This window comes from Ambystoma mexicanum, chromosome 6q (assembly GCF_040938575.1).
Source record: "Ambystoma mexicanum isolate Mex_15411 chromosome 6q, UKY_AmexF1_1, whole genome shotgun sequence".
Classification (NCBI taxonomy): domain Eukaryota; kingdom Metazoa; phylum Chordata; class Amphibia; order Caudata; family Ambystomatidae; genus Ambystoma; species Ambystoma mexicanum.
The window spans coordinates 763581992-763597266 of NC_090937.1; positions in this window are offsets into that span (position 1 = coordinate 763581992).

The following is a 15275-nucleotide window of genomic DNA, read 5'->3' on the forward strand; positions in this document are numbered from 1 at the left end:
CTTACTTTCCTGCATATTCTATCATCCAGCTCTTTGACAACAACGCCTGAACCAAATAGGGGGCACTTGAATTCCGTACTAATTGCTTGCACCGGCAATGCTTTACAACTGTACAGCCAATCTTTTGGGTTAAGATACCTGCATATTTCTCCTACACGGTTGGTGTGGTAAGGGTGACCTTTTGGTCACGTATTCTGAAATATTTATTTTTACCCCGTAGGCCTAACCGGGCAGTGTCGATGTTTGTTACAACCCTTTACTCCTTCACAAAGAGTGTGTCCTAAGGTGTAGTGACACACCAGCAAGGTTGAGATCTTCTTCTTTCTCTTGCGTTACTATCACTTTAATTTGACAGTTGTCATACTGTTTTCAACAGATTTTCTTTGCTAATTGTTTTTCATTTTTTTCTATGACTTGCAGATTTGTAGAGGGTGCATCTCTGATGAAGGGCATTGAGGCCCCGAAACGTGCAGGATATTTTGTAACATCATTGCCCTCATTGTTATTGTCACATTTGCTGTTTGATTTGTAAATCAGGACTACTTTTGACTATGTGGAATTGCTTCCTCTTAAGGAATGATGTACATCGATAGGGGCTATATGGCTCTTTACTTTGGTCGAATGTGAAACATTGTGATTTCTATATATTTAGCTTGTGCACATGATCTTAGGTCTTGTAGGAAAGCCACTGTTTTTTTAATTCACTTTAATAAATGATAATTTTCTTTTGTATAAAGCAATCTATTTTGTTGTTTAAACATCTTCTCTAGGCTACTTGTGAGATACTTTTGGAATATATGAGCTAATATACTGGAACTCTTTGGTCCAAATTCGGGAAGAGTGCAGCTCGGGTTCTGAGCAGAGTCTGCTCAGACATTTGAATTTGCCAAGATCTGTTAGGTAGACAGCTTCAGTGATGTTACAAAGGTTTGGTGGTGTTTGATTGTCTGACAATTGATTGCAGCAAACAGACTGGAATAAACTGCCTGCATGCAATCAATTGCCAGAGGGTCAAAGCGCAAACCAAATACACGCACACCAACCCAGATCCCCCACCCCACCCCCCTTTCTTAAGTATGTGCACGCCGCCTGGTCCCCTACACCCCTTCAGCATCAGATCCGTCCCTTGTATCTGACGCCGCAGGTAACCTTTTTCTTTTTTTCGGTTCCCCTCCTCCCATGTTGAGGAAGCGGGAGACACCCCTGCAATCCCCCAAGGCTAATACATACCGATTATAGGGAGTGGGGGACACCCCTGCAACCCCCACTCCACATGCTCGTTATGTATTAGCCTAATTGCTCATTTTTAATCGGTCGAATGGTACAGGCCAAATTCGGTCAAATGTACCATTCGACCGAATAAAAACGAACAATTATGCTAATACCGTTACAAAAGGTAACTGAAAGGCAACACTTGCATAAGATAAGCAATATCACTTGAGATGGCCACCAATCATACTGATTGCACAGGAATATAAAAAGCTGTGACAGCAAGGGGGCAGGGAGGAACATGGCCGGAGTGCCCAGTGGTCCCAGGATCTTCCACAGTTTCTTACCCGGCACAACTGGCACGAATGGTAACTCAGCCATAGGTCTCACTGATGTCCCTCCTGCTGTTGAGCTTCCATAAGACGAGGTTCGCTACCAATTTTGCAAATATTTTCATGAAGGACTTTCAGAAGCAGCACATGATGGGGGTGACATGTTGACACACTTTATTGACAATACTTTTGTGTGGTTTGACAGAGACGTGGATCAATTGAATGAGTGCTTTCCTGGATGAATCAGATGTATCCACCAATCAAATTCATTACAACCATTGCCACAAAATGATCAGCTTATCTAGACACTCAAGTGGGCATAAGAAGTAATCTTCCAGTTTTCAAATGCTTCAAAAAAAATCAATGGCTTGCAATTCAACACTACAATCTGAGTCAGAACATCCAAAATCTAAAATCAACTCCTTAATGTATTTGCAATTTCTTCAAGAGGAATTAGAACTGAATAAGAAGTGTATTTGTCGACAATACTGGAAATGTCAAAGGAATATGTAGATGGGCTATTCAGAACATGTGATTGTGGAAGCTCAAAGTAAATTATAACTATTACCACAGTCTGGCATTTTAAAGCCACCGGGACACACATACAATGTATAACATGATATGGGCCAATGACATTGCAAAATTCTAAAGAGACATTGGTCGACCTTACAGTTGAATGGTAACGTGGGAAAGCTTCAAAATAATTTACTTCTTTTTGTGTTTAAACGTACACCCAACATATCTGATAAGATGATGAGAACTAATGAAAACAGTTGGTGAACCCCAAAAGTTTTTGTCAACACTGGAGAAAGGAACAATTCCCATTTTATCGTGTATTAGTTGCAACAATATGATTTAAACAGACCATGTAGTGCATCCTCAAATTGGAGCAAAAAATGTCACATCACTTTGATACTTGTCTGACAGATTGTGATTTATTGCCTCAAGTGCACTTGTATGAAGTTCTATACTTAACAATTAGGAGGTTAAAAGAGAGAATGAACACTAATCGAACATTAGAAGGCAGAATATCATGTTAAGTTTACAGCGACTGTTCATTGAGGCTAAACACACAATTTGTCAGGGGCTGGAATGAATGAATGAGGCCTCAGTGCGCACTGAAGAAGTGATCATAGGGAAGAACAAAAAAGTAAACCCAGAAAATCGAAGCAGAGAACTACAACGCCTTAGTCCTTGGAGTTGAAGAGAAACGTTTTGATGGCTTTCTTGAAGTGACACAGGTTGGGAATATTTCTAAGGTCAAGTGGAATCGATTTCCAAATAAGCAGGGAACAAATGTCAAAGCTAGTACCGCCAAAGTTCTGTCATTTATAGCGTGGTTGAGAGTTAACTGGGAGCCAATGCAAAGATCTGCGAGCCTGGGATATTTGTTTTGTTCTGGCAGTCCCGCAAACAGCGCTAACTGCGTTGATTTGAACTACCTGCAGTGTCTTAATATTGTTTTTGAAAGTACCAACAAACAGAAGGTTGCAATAGTCAATTTCCGAATTGACAAGAGCTGTAGCCAGTGTGCCAACATTAGTATCAGACAAGTATGGTTTCATCTGTTTTATGAGCTTAGTGGCGTATGCGCAGGTGGCCTTAGGCTGAAAAACATGCTTTTTTATATTGAGGTTGGCATCAAGAACGACGCCCAGAGTTTTCACCCCCAGACTGGTTTTAATGACACAGTCTGAGATGATGAATTGGTCGTATTTAGCCTCAGTTTTAGCTAGGCGTGTTCTAGTGCCCACTAACATGAGCTCTGTTTTGTTCCCATTTAAGGCTGGGGAGTTTGCATTCATGCCCTGTTGTATAATATCGTAAGTCTGATCAACAACACGAGAATCCCTTTCATAATTACCCATCAGTTCTAGGACCAACCTGGTGTCATCGGCATAATTTGTATATTTAATGTGATCATCCTGGAGGGCGAAGAGAGGGTGGGTGTATAGATTAAAAAGGGTAGACGTGAGGCAGACTCACTGCGGAATACCACAAAAAAGTGTCTATGGTGGGGACTTGAATTCTCCCACAGCCACTCTTGCCGATCTAGGTCCTAAGAAGGACAATATGGGTTACATTAGCTCAAGGTCGAACATGGCAGTCTCGGTACCATGGAATATGTATCATTACACCCACGCAGGAGCGACCGGAGAACGGAAGTGGGCATAACATAGACATTTTGGATATGCATTTTACACACCTGTCAAAACTTTGTGTTAAATGAAAGCTTGGACTTCAATATTTGCATGTCTGAAAATAATAAGTTATGCCTCTTTGTCTTGCACTAAAAGATTTTAGTACATTTTCTGCTCTCCGGAATTGCTCTTTGTACAATAATTTTTATTTCCACATTAATTTTTTCTTCAATTTACTTTTTTTCTGTTTGTAGTAGTGCTTCATCTTATTCTTTATTTTTGATTGATTAGTATTTGTTTATTAATTTATTTAAGCCTTTTGGTTGTCTTCAAGCACCTTATTTTTGAAATCAGTTGTTTTGGAAGACAATTACTAAGTACTGATTTATTATGGTGAAACGAACATTGCAAAGAAGCAAAACAAGTTGCAAACTGTTTTGATAGTTTCAATTTTTGAGAAGACAGGTTCTAAAAATGTTTTGTGTTCTTAATATCACAATCCTATTTTGGTTTAGTGGGTAGTATATGACCATATGTTATTATTGTCTCACCCTTTTTTCTGCCACCCACGGGGCATTCTCATCAAAACTCGGACAATCTAAGTGTGCTTTCATTCCCTCTTTGCCCTGTTTGCACCTGCCCGCTTTTGTCTCCGAATTCCACTTCTCAACCCTCTGCTAATTCACTCTATGACTTCCCTCCACTCTCCTATCTCTCTCCTGAGGTTAAGTTCCCTAAGACCCATGTAATTGGACTCCTTTGCTACCCCTCCCCTAAGTCTTCTTCAGTTCTAGCTCTCCACTCTCTTATAACTCCCGCATTCTCCGCCACTCACTCTTGTACTATTGAAGCTTACCTATCCTGTTATTTCTTCTTCTTCTCCTCCTCCATTACACGGCTCTGCAATGCTTTGCTCTGTCAGCAAAAGATGTCACTCAATTATCGATCTCTTCTTCAGGGTTAACCCGCAATTCCTCTGCCTCCCTGAAACCTGGCTTACTTCTTCTAACACTTCTACTCCCACATTTCTTTTGTCCTGTTTTTTTTCCCAGTTTCCTTAGTGGCAAGGCCAGTGGAGTTGGTATACTTTATCATTCCTCTTGGACTCCTCTATCTCCCTCATTTGAATATCACTATGCTTCCTTCTCTAGTTCGTTTTCTTTTGCTTTCTTATTGTCTTTAGACCACTCAGTCGTTCTGTAAGCTTTTATGATGATGTGGACTCAATTTTTACCTCTATTATCTCGACATATTCTCTCTTCCTCATCAACCTCGTTGCCTGTTCCAGCGTCTTAAGAAAATTCTCTCTCCATGCCCCACTGACCCTTCCATTTCCTCCCCTTGCCTCTACTGTCTTTGACTACTTTACCTTTAAAGGCTGCACTCTTCGCTCTTCTTTCCCCCACTCCTCTTCCACGCAAACATTTCCACTTCTTCACCCTCTTGCACAGCTAACCTTCCCTCTTTTTCTTCTTTTTCTCTCCTTACTGATTTGTACACTACCTCCTTCCTCGCTTATGCCCACCCTACGCCCACCCTCTTTCACTGTATTTCCTAACTTTTTGTTCCATAAATCTCTGCTCACGTCATTCTCTACCACTCTTGTCTCCTCAGTTTTCTTCTTTCAAATATGCAACCATTATCCCTATTCTGAAAATAATCTTCACTTGACCCTTTGCTCCAGTCTATCTCTCTCCTCCCCTTCCTCTCTCAACTACTTGTAAGAGTAGTTTACTCACAAGTCACTTCCTTCTTAAACTTTCACTCCTTACCCTCTCCCACAACCCCGTTCAATTTGTCTTTTGTCTTTCACACTCTACTGAGAATGCTATCCCACATGTTTCTAACTGAACATGTTTCTGACTCCCTTCTCTCCTCCTGTCACCACACGCTCTCATCCATTCTTATTCTCTTGGACCTATCCGTTGCTTTTGACCTGTTGATCCTCTTCTTGTACTTTCCTCTTGATCTTACCTCGGTTTCTCTGGTGCAGTTGCTCAGTGGTTTCACTCTTACCTCTCTAATCATATTTATTCAGTTTTATGAGCCAATGACACTTCTTCCTCATGTTCCCTGATTTACGGTGTCTCTCAATGATCTGTACTATGCCCATTACTTTTCTCACTGTACAGCATGCCGCCTTCAACACTTATCCGTTCATTTAACTTTTCCTGTAAGTACAAAATGGCACAAACCAACTTTGTAAATGTAACAAGGCAAAGGAAGTTAGATTTGGACTTCATTCTGTTTATTGTTATTTGCAATATTTTTACTAGTTTGTTTACATATTATCTTTCCAGCCAATTTGTTTTGATTATTTTTTGGAGATGAGACAGGAAAGTGAGTTACGTAAGGGTAAGATGAGGGATTTGTAGAGACACAACACCAAGTAAGGTGATTGTGAGGAACCTCTCCAATTGCAGCGAGGTCAGGAAATTGTCAACATGTAAGGATGTTGTTAGGATATAGGAAGTGCACTTCATGTTCCTTTCAGGCATTCATTCACAAATTCAGCAAACACATAATCAGATCTGTTCATGGTCTTTCATTTTGTGGCTCTAAGGTTGAGCATAATGTTGTATTTGTGGTATTATTTAGTTGAGCAAACCTTAGAACATACAGTTTTTCTTTTATTGTTGGTTGGGCATTTGACAAAGAAGGCTGTCCCCCGAAACATGTTGCAGTGGGCCAGGAGAAATTGTGTTAATCCAGATTGAACTAATTGGAGATCATGAATGTTAAATTAAACCACACTATTAAATAACACATCAACTAATTAAAAACATCTTTTTTGAGGGGGTTGACACTAATAAGGAGTGTAAACACTGTGACCTGTTGCATTGGAGTCACCAGTCTGTGAGGTTGCAGTGGGACATGGTTGAACTGCACTGTTCTACAGCTACTGCAGGATTGTGTATCTTCTTTCACTATGTCACTTGTTACCAAATTCTGGTTGCCGAATGATTTTCCATTGCTGTATGCATTTGGTATTATTTGTTGCTTGATTAATTTGGACCGAGACTGCCTACAGATTGCCTTCTTTGTATCCTATCAGCATTATTTTCTTACCACCAATTCTTGACCCAACTGTTACATTTCCTTCCCTATATACTTTTGGTATTATTTGCTGCCTACTTATTCTTGACACGGTTTTCTGATGGATTGCCAACTCTGTAACTTTTTGACATTGTTTGCAGCCTGTCCGCTGCCGACCTCAGCCTTGTTCCCAGACTGTCTCTTGGCCTTCCGCTGGTGTTTGTGTTACTCGTTTCCCTGCCGATTCGTCTCATTTTCTGGACTACCTTACTCTTCCCCCTGTTCCCTATCTTCTTTTTCCATGCCATCCCTTGTGCTTCTCTCTCATTGCTGTCCCTGCCCTGCTTTCTCTTTGACCTCTTCCCTCTGATCTGCTCACGTCTATCCTGGACATTTTCCACTCTGCATCCTTATGCCTATGGAAAGCTCTTTTGGACTTCTTTTTGTTCGATGCCCATGCCATGATGTGGACTTCCACCATTACCAATACCCTTATTCGGCTGCTGTCTTCATTTTGTCCAGGACAAACTGTGATTGATATATATATATTTTTTTATTAGCATCAATTAGTTTTCAAGAAAACTTTAAATGCGAATAATTCATTAATTGAAGCAAAAAAGGAGAAATGACAAACTAAAAATTACACATCTATATAGGGAGGAAAGTTTGAGACCAGAGAGATTACGTGTCTAGATTTGAGAGAATGTCTCTCACAAAATTCAACAGTGCCAAGGTCAAAGATACTTTTCCTCCCAATCTTAAAATGGTCCACCTCTCGTGCGGAGAATTTGTCTCGAAGTTCTTGAAATGATTTCCCAACAATTTTTCTCTGGAGGCCGAGAGTGGAACACAACTCATTACCAAATGCTGTAAAGTTTCTACCTCCAAACCACAGCATCGGCACAGAGTTAGCCCATCTTCCCTTTTTTTGGACCTTCTCCCCAGCACCTCCCTGGGGAGGTTCAAGCAAAATCTCAGAAAGAGCTGCCTTTCTGAGTAAGTCGGGAATTTTTCGAGGTATGGGAGCAATGTACCTCTGCTATAGTGTTCATCAAGTCCCAAGGTTATGGATGGCAGTATACTGAGCCTGTCCTGGGTAACAATCCAATCCCAGTCCAATAGTTTGTTCTTTACCCTGGACGGATTTTCCAGTAGCTTGTCTGCATTTTCGGCAATAACTTCCAAGATGCCTGTACATGCATTCTGCCATGTATTTAAAGCTGGTATCTGGTTACCAGACAGTGCTTCTTTTATAGCCATGAAACCACTTCTTTCCGGAGGAACCAAACATTTGCTGTTAAGGGTTAGTGTTTTCCAGACCATAGCGATATACAAAGAGGTAAGCCCCAGTTCTTTCCTCACGCATTCGATTGGGAGAGATGAAGGTAGGCTCAGTACCCTTTTCCAGAACTGGCTTTCAAGCACACGCCAAACCTCTGGTGCAAGGAAGAAGTTGGCCTCAGCTGCGTAAGTCAATACTGGAGAAATTTTAAGTTTGTAAAAGTCAATGAGGGGACGTAGTGAGAAGGAACAGTAACGTGACTTAATTAGAAGTGCTTGAGATGCCAGGTTTTTAACTTTGCTTCTTAGCCTAAGAACAGCCGGACCATCTTGGATGCTGTCGTTGAGTGTGATGCCGAGGTAGATCATGGACGAGACCACTGGAACAACTTCCCCTGTTAGATGCCACCTAAAGGTCTTAGTCGACTTCATTGTTCCTAACCCCATGATTTTCGATTTTTTTGGGTTGATTCTCAGTCCGTTTTCCTGAACGTACAGTTCCAAAGCTTTCAGCTGTCTCTGTAGACCTATCGCAGTCTGATCTAACAGAAGAAGGTCATCCGCAAACAACAGCCTACCCACAGGGGTCCCCCCAATTTTTGGAGGGAAGCTTCTTACTGGCCCAAATGCTTCAAACATATCTGATATAAATAGGCAGAAGACAGCTGGTGCCAAACGACACCCCCGCTTCAGCCCATTTTCAGACGCAACTTTGTTGGATAGGGTTCCTTTTCTGTCTGTCAAGTTGAGAAGCACGAGAGGGCTGCGTACCTGGTTTCTTGGTCTTTGATCTTGCCGAGGTCGCCAGTCTGGAACCAGTCGAAAGACGAGCTTGTGGCATGAGAGACCAGCCTCTCCGCCACCCAAAAACTGATACTGGGTGGAGGATGGGCCGATTCCCAATGTCACAGAAAGCACTCTCATAATTAAAGTGACAAAGGGACTTTACAAGCACAGACAGAAGAGGCTACAGTCTTGTTGCCGATCACAGGCAAGGATGGAGTCCGATGGAATCAAGTCCAAAAGCACGTGAACTGAAGCGGAGGTCAAAGATTCCGGCGTGGCAGATATATTCTTAGTCCACAGGAACGGATGTAGAGGGTAAGGCCAGACAGGAATGGAAGGAACCAAGCTGGAACAGGTGACCAAACTGAAGGGGACCGAAAGGTAACCCTAGGGCAGCAATCACAGGGGACCCCGGTAAGTGTATGCTGGCAGACCCAGGGAGATCCAGGTAAAAGTATGTCGGCAGGCCCTGCGTTGAGTCTGGTAAATTGCTGGCAGAGCCAGGGGAACCCAGGTAGAGTATGCTGGCAGGCCCAGGGAGAACCCAGGTAAGGTATGCTGGCAGGCCCAGGGAGAACCCAGGTAAGGTATCCTGGCAGGCCCAGGGAGAACCCAGGTAAGGTATGCTGGCAGGCCCAGGGAGATGCCAGGTAAGGTATGCTGGCAGGCTCAGGGAGATCCCAGGTAAGGTATGCTGGCAGGCCCAGGGAGAACCCAGGTAAGGTATGCTGGCAGGCCCAGGGAGAACCCAGGTAAGGTATGCTGGCAGGCCCAGGGAGGAACTCAGAGGGGTAGCAGGCAGCCCAGAGTGGGCTCAGGTAAGTAGCAGGCAGCCCAGGTAGGAAAGCTCACAGAACGAAGCAAACCGCGTTGAGACGCGGCTTGCCTCGATCTGCGGCTCCTTTTATGGGTCGCCGGCACCCGTGAGGCTTGGAACGCAAGCCGCTTCACCTCCGGGCGCCAGCGTACTCAAAGCGAGTCCTGGAAGGCAAGCCCTTCCTAGGACTCGAGCCCAGTCCACGGCGCATGCGCGGAACCGAGACAGAGGTCTCGCGCGCATGCGCCGTGGCCCTCCGGCCCCGACACCCAACGCTCTCCCTCTGGCGAGCCCCCAGGCGCGGAAGCGCGGGTAGACTCGCCAGGAGGTGACGGGAAGAACGGGCGCGGCGGACCCCAGTCTCCAACGTGGCGTGACACTGTCCAGTCTAATCTGAATGGTTGATCCTGTGTGAAGAGCCTCCATTGGTTCCCTCAGATTGTTTGGGCAGCCCCATTTCCTTAGTTTGTTCCACAAGAGGCCACGATCAACAGAGTCAAAAGCCTGTTCAAGGTCTATTGACGCGATATAGATGGATTTATAGGTTTTTCCCTTGACCATACATTTTAGTATGTTAATGATTAGTATGTTCAGGGAAGTTCCAATTCCCTTGCGGAACCCCGACTGCCAGGGATCCTGGTGATGTGACCGCCAACTCCAAGCGTTCAGATGTTTGAGGAGCACTGCAGGGAATATTTTGCCCACTTCATCCAGTAGGGCGATAGGTCTGTAGTTCCCAGGTACAGACCTGTCACCCTTCTTAAAGATCGGTACAATTATAGACCTGGTCCAGGAGTTAGGGATCCTTTTGAGTCTAATTATGTTTTTGAACAGAGTTGTCATAAATTCAGCCCATTTCTCCGGGTCTCTCTTAAGGATGTCGTTTGTGAGACCATCCGGCCCAGCAGCACGGGATGAATTTGACTTGTTGATGAGATCCACGATATCTTGTTTGTCGAATTGCAAATCCCATGGTTTGTCCGATGGTAAGAATTTGTGGGGGCCGCTGGTGTTTCCTGCGGAGTAGAGGTTCTGATAGTGCTCCTCCCAGGCCTTAGGTGGAATTGGGTTTACAGTTTTTGAATCGACAGGGATGCATATCTCGTTGATTAATCTCTATATACCAGAGATGTTCTTACTGGTGACTAGATTTAACATCTTCTCACCATCTTTTTGCAGTAGGAGGTATTTATGTTGGCTGAGCCAGTTTCTGTAGCTGTTCCTGGTATCTTTGTACAGAACGAGGTCACCAGGCATGTTGGATTTTTTTAATTGCCTCCTGGCCCTCTGAACGGCTTTTTTTTTAGCTACAATTTGGTGGTCATAGGCATGCCTATATGTAGTGGTACCACTCCTGTCCACAACTTTTTTGTGGAAGACCTTCAATACCTCGATGTATTCTATGGGATTTGCGTTTTGGTCTCGCTCGACCGATTGTAGCCCTAGTAGCTTGTCCAGTATTGCACCCATGTCTTTTCTCTGGATCCTGATTCTGTTTCCACCGGGGGTCAGGTCGAGTTGATATTCCGGTAGGTGTTGGACAGTCTGGGAGTGATCTGTATTCCATTCCTCAGTTTCAAGTTCCAGGATATTGTGATCGCTCAAGTCTGTTTGGATCACTCTCAACGTTTTTAGTTTCCCCATCAATGGCTCTGTTACAAATATTTAGTCCAATGTACTGCCTTGGTTTGCCCGTTTCCATGTAGTAGCAGCAGGTAGGTCACCCATTAGGCTTCCGTTTGCCATTAAAATGTTTCTACCTGCTAATTCTTTGTTGAGGTCAACTCCTCTTGATATATTGTTTGTGGAGTGCAAGGACAGGAACTCGATTTTTCTCCCCTTTTTGTCGAAACATTCCATGTTGAAGTCTCCACAGAGGAGGACCTCCAGGTTTGGACGCGAGATCCTGGCGTCATCGATCGCTTTAAGCAAGGCTTCCTTGAAGTTGTCCTGTTGTCTTTCCGTGGGTCTCCAGTAGATGTTACAAACAAGCAGGTTCCATTTCACCAGGTCAGACTCTGCCTTGGAGTTTATTTGGACTGTGGTTAGTTGTATCCAAGGGTTATGATTTATGGACGAAATCACCCTTAGACCAGATGTGCGTCTGATGCCCAGCAGGAGGCCCGAGCTCGGTCTACCTTTAAGGCCCTTTATGGCCGTGTTCAGGAACATTTCATATCCGTCTAGGAGGGGTAGGTCGCACAGCCACGTTTCTTGTAAACAAAAGAGGTCGTATTTTGTTAGGTCCCAGGTTTGTTTGCCAATCAGATGGGTGAACCCCCTTGTGTTCCAACTCATGATTGTTTTTCCTTTAACCAAGGTGTTTCGTGGAGCACAGGAGGGAGCCGGCTGGCATTATGATTTTGCTGCTAGGAACCCCGCCAACCACCTCCAGTCGTCCGGGCTGCTTACAGAGTTCTCCTCGAGTGTGTTTGGGGAGCTGCGTGTTGGAACCCCTCGGACGTCAGCCTGTATTTCGTCCTGGACCCTTTTCACCAAATGCGATGGGCGACCATGTTCCAGTGCTGGTTTGTACTTTTGAAATCCTTCGTTGACGTGGTCCCTGTCCTTAATGCCTTCAGAAGAGGTACGCTTGCCATCCTCCAACTCCTTAAGCGAAAACCCACAAAGATTGAGTTTGGGGCCTAGTTTGAGGAGTGCAGATCTTGTGTTCCATTTCCCCATATGAAGGATCACACTGTTGTGGCGCTGCTCATTGTGGAATTCGATCAGATCAATGTCCTTTGATTTCAAGTTGTCGGGTGAGTCAATTGAATGTACAAGGTGCATGACATTGTTTCGATTCATAATGAGGTTATCTTCGTAACCAAGAGTTCTCTCTAGAAGTACTCTATAAGGGCCCTTACCACCCTTTACATCCGGTCCTTTGTCTTCGTTTTTGTTTTTGGGCCCCGATCTTGAGCCCGTATCAGTATTTTCGCCCCAAGACACTGTTCTTCGTGTGTTCTTTACGCACTCATTTTGGGGTTTGGAGTTTGTTTCTTTTCTTACGTTCTTCGTTTCCAGTATAATCCTCTTGCTCTCAAGGGTCTTGAAAGCCGTGACTCCAGAAGTGTCCTTGATCTCCCCCTCCTGCACTGGGGCACGAGCCTGGCTGACCCTTGGAATATGGACTCTGGATTTCCACAAGAAGTTCCTAGCTGAGTCAACTCCCTTTACATCTAGTTTTATTGCCTGGTGGATGGGAGATTCAGCTAGGACGTTTCCTACTTCTTCTGACCTTTTGTTGGCGCCTTCCACCTTTTGAGCTGCGTCATTGGGTTCTGATATTGCCAACAGTTCCTCTTTCTCTGGACTAGATTCGGGTGCCGTAGATGCTGGGCCTACCTCTTCGATCCAGGAATCATTCGAGTCTGAGTAAACTGATAAATCCATGAGAGAGCTGTTCACGCTATCGTTCTGCCTCTCATTGTCTGAGAGGTAGTCGGTCTCTTCGATAGGGACTTTGATTGTTTAGTGAAGGCCCCAGCGGATTTCCTTGAAGTTCTGTCATAGATTAAAGGTTGGTCAGGTAAGACCAAATTTCTGGGTAGAGTTAGCCTGGTTGTAGCTTTTGGCCGAACTGGTGCTTTTCGTAAAATGGATGGCACAGAGCCTGACTGTTTTGTCGACCCAGAGGTCGCTTTTCCATAATTTCTGTCACCTTTTTTGTTAAGTTCTAATTTTTCACTGGCCATCAGATTTACTCCTCTGTTTGGTTTTGTGAACAGATCGTATAATTTAACTCTGTCCTTAGTTTGGTTCGGTCCAGTTGGCACGATGGTCGCTGGAGGTAGAGGGTCCACCACCATTGGGGTAGTTGAACTTGAGTCTTTGTAAGAAGTGCCGCCCCTCGTCTCTGTAGTGGGTTCAGTGCCAGTGGATTTGTCCTGATGTAATGGCGAGTTTAAAGTTTACTCAGATCCTTTCCCAAATGACGGTGTAGTCTGGTTTAAATCTTTGCTGGACACACCACGCCCACCTGGGCGCCACCCTCTACTTCTAGAAGAAGACTCAACCTCTCTGATCTCCTAGTTTCTCTGTCCTTGATTATTGGCTCAATGATACCCTTTAGGATTTCTGCGGTCTGATCAGCACTTTTGTCCAGATTTGACTGGATCGCGGTAACGAATCCTTCTACGAAGATCATTTTAGAGTATAACATAGCGATGGTAGTCGTATGATCCTGTAACTGTTCGTTTTGTGACTCAATTAGTTTCATATATGGGGCCTTAACAAGCGCAAATGCTGTGATCATTTCTGTGTCTATCTTTGGATCGTTTTTGGCAGGTTCCTCCGCCTGAGTGGTGGCCAAGATCGTTAAGAGATCTTCATCAGTCGGTGAAGGTTGTCTTCCAAATCGTTTACTAGGAAACGGGGCCTGTTGCGGAGGAAGTCCTTTGTAAGTCCTCAAGGGGTAACCTCTGAGTCGGTTTTTATCTTGGTGTAAGGTGTCTCCCCCATCTGGGGGTGTTTGGTCCCCATTTGACCACTGTGCTAGGGGCGCATGCCTCCAGTGATTCACGGATCGTGGGATATCTAGAATGGCTGGATCAGTTTGAAATGAGATTCCTGAAGGTTTCCAGCCTCGATTGAACCTTTGGTTTGGTGCTGGGTAAGATTTGTCATATTGTCTGTTCCAAAGACAAAAGGGGCGCCATCATGGGCATTGCTGGGCTTTTGTAGAACACTGGAATTGTCATTTCCCACAGATTGTTCCTTCCTAGGACTGTCGCAAGTTTTTTGAGGCGCCTGACTAGGTACCTTAATTGATAGCTTTTTTACCATTGTGTCCTTGTCGGAGCTCGTAGTATCGCCACCCACCACTCCAGAGTGGAATGTATTATTTGAGGGTTTTGAAGATGGCTTCAGTTCTAGGTGGTGAGTGTCGGCTTGTTTTATCGGGCTAGTCTCTTCGGCGCCCTCCTCCGTTGTTTCTGTTTCAGATTGCAAGGTGTTAACATGCGACTTAGTTGTACCGGTGATTTCCACTTCGGGATAAAGTTCCCGGACAAGCCTGTCCTTTTTTTCCTGTGGGACAGAACTGTCTTCCACTATGAGTGTTAAGATGTCCTTTTGCTGGTGATTGGGAGGAGGAGTGCCTAGAGTGCCTAAAGAAATAATTAGCTCCCCCACTAGATCTATTTGGCCTGTGTCCTGATGATCAGTAAACAGTTTGAAGTGCCTGAAGCAACCCACCACAAGATTTGCTGGTTAAGTGTAAGCCGTAAACAGTGTGAATTAGTAGTGAGGTTTACCTTCCAGCCTTCGTACCTCGCTGCCGTGGACTGTTGTTGCTGCAGCTCCTCATGTGAACTGACAGGGGTTCACCTTTATACCAAGGCACAAGTGGTGAGTAAATTCTTGAGAGGGATCAAAGAGGGTAAGCCTCCACAGTCTCCCAACTGAATGTAGCACCACCTGCGCCAAACAGCCGCAAAACAGTCGGCGCCCTTTGCACCTATCCGGCTTAGCGCTGCAAGGGTAGTGGCCTCGGTGTTTTGTTGTCTCAAAGAAGTCACGTGCAGGGTCACGTGACCAGCCCAGCTCCGCCTCCTCCAGGAAGCGTGTAACTCCCGACAAGAGCCCTCCAATGGCTCGCAATGTCGGCGTTGGATTTATGCTGCCGTCGCTTTCTTTTCGAAAAAATTATGCACCGCTCTGCTGGTGGCC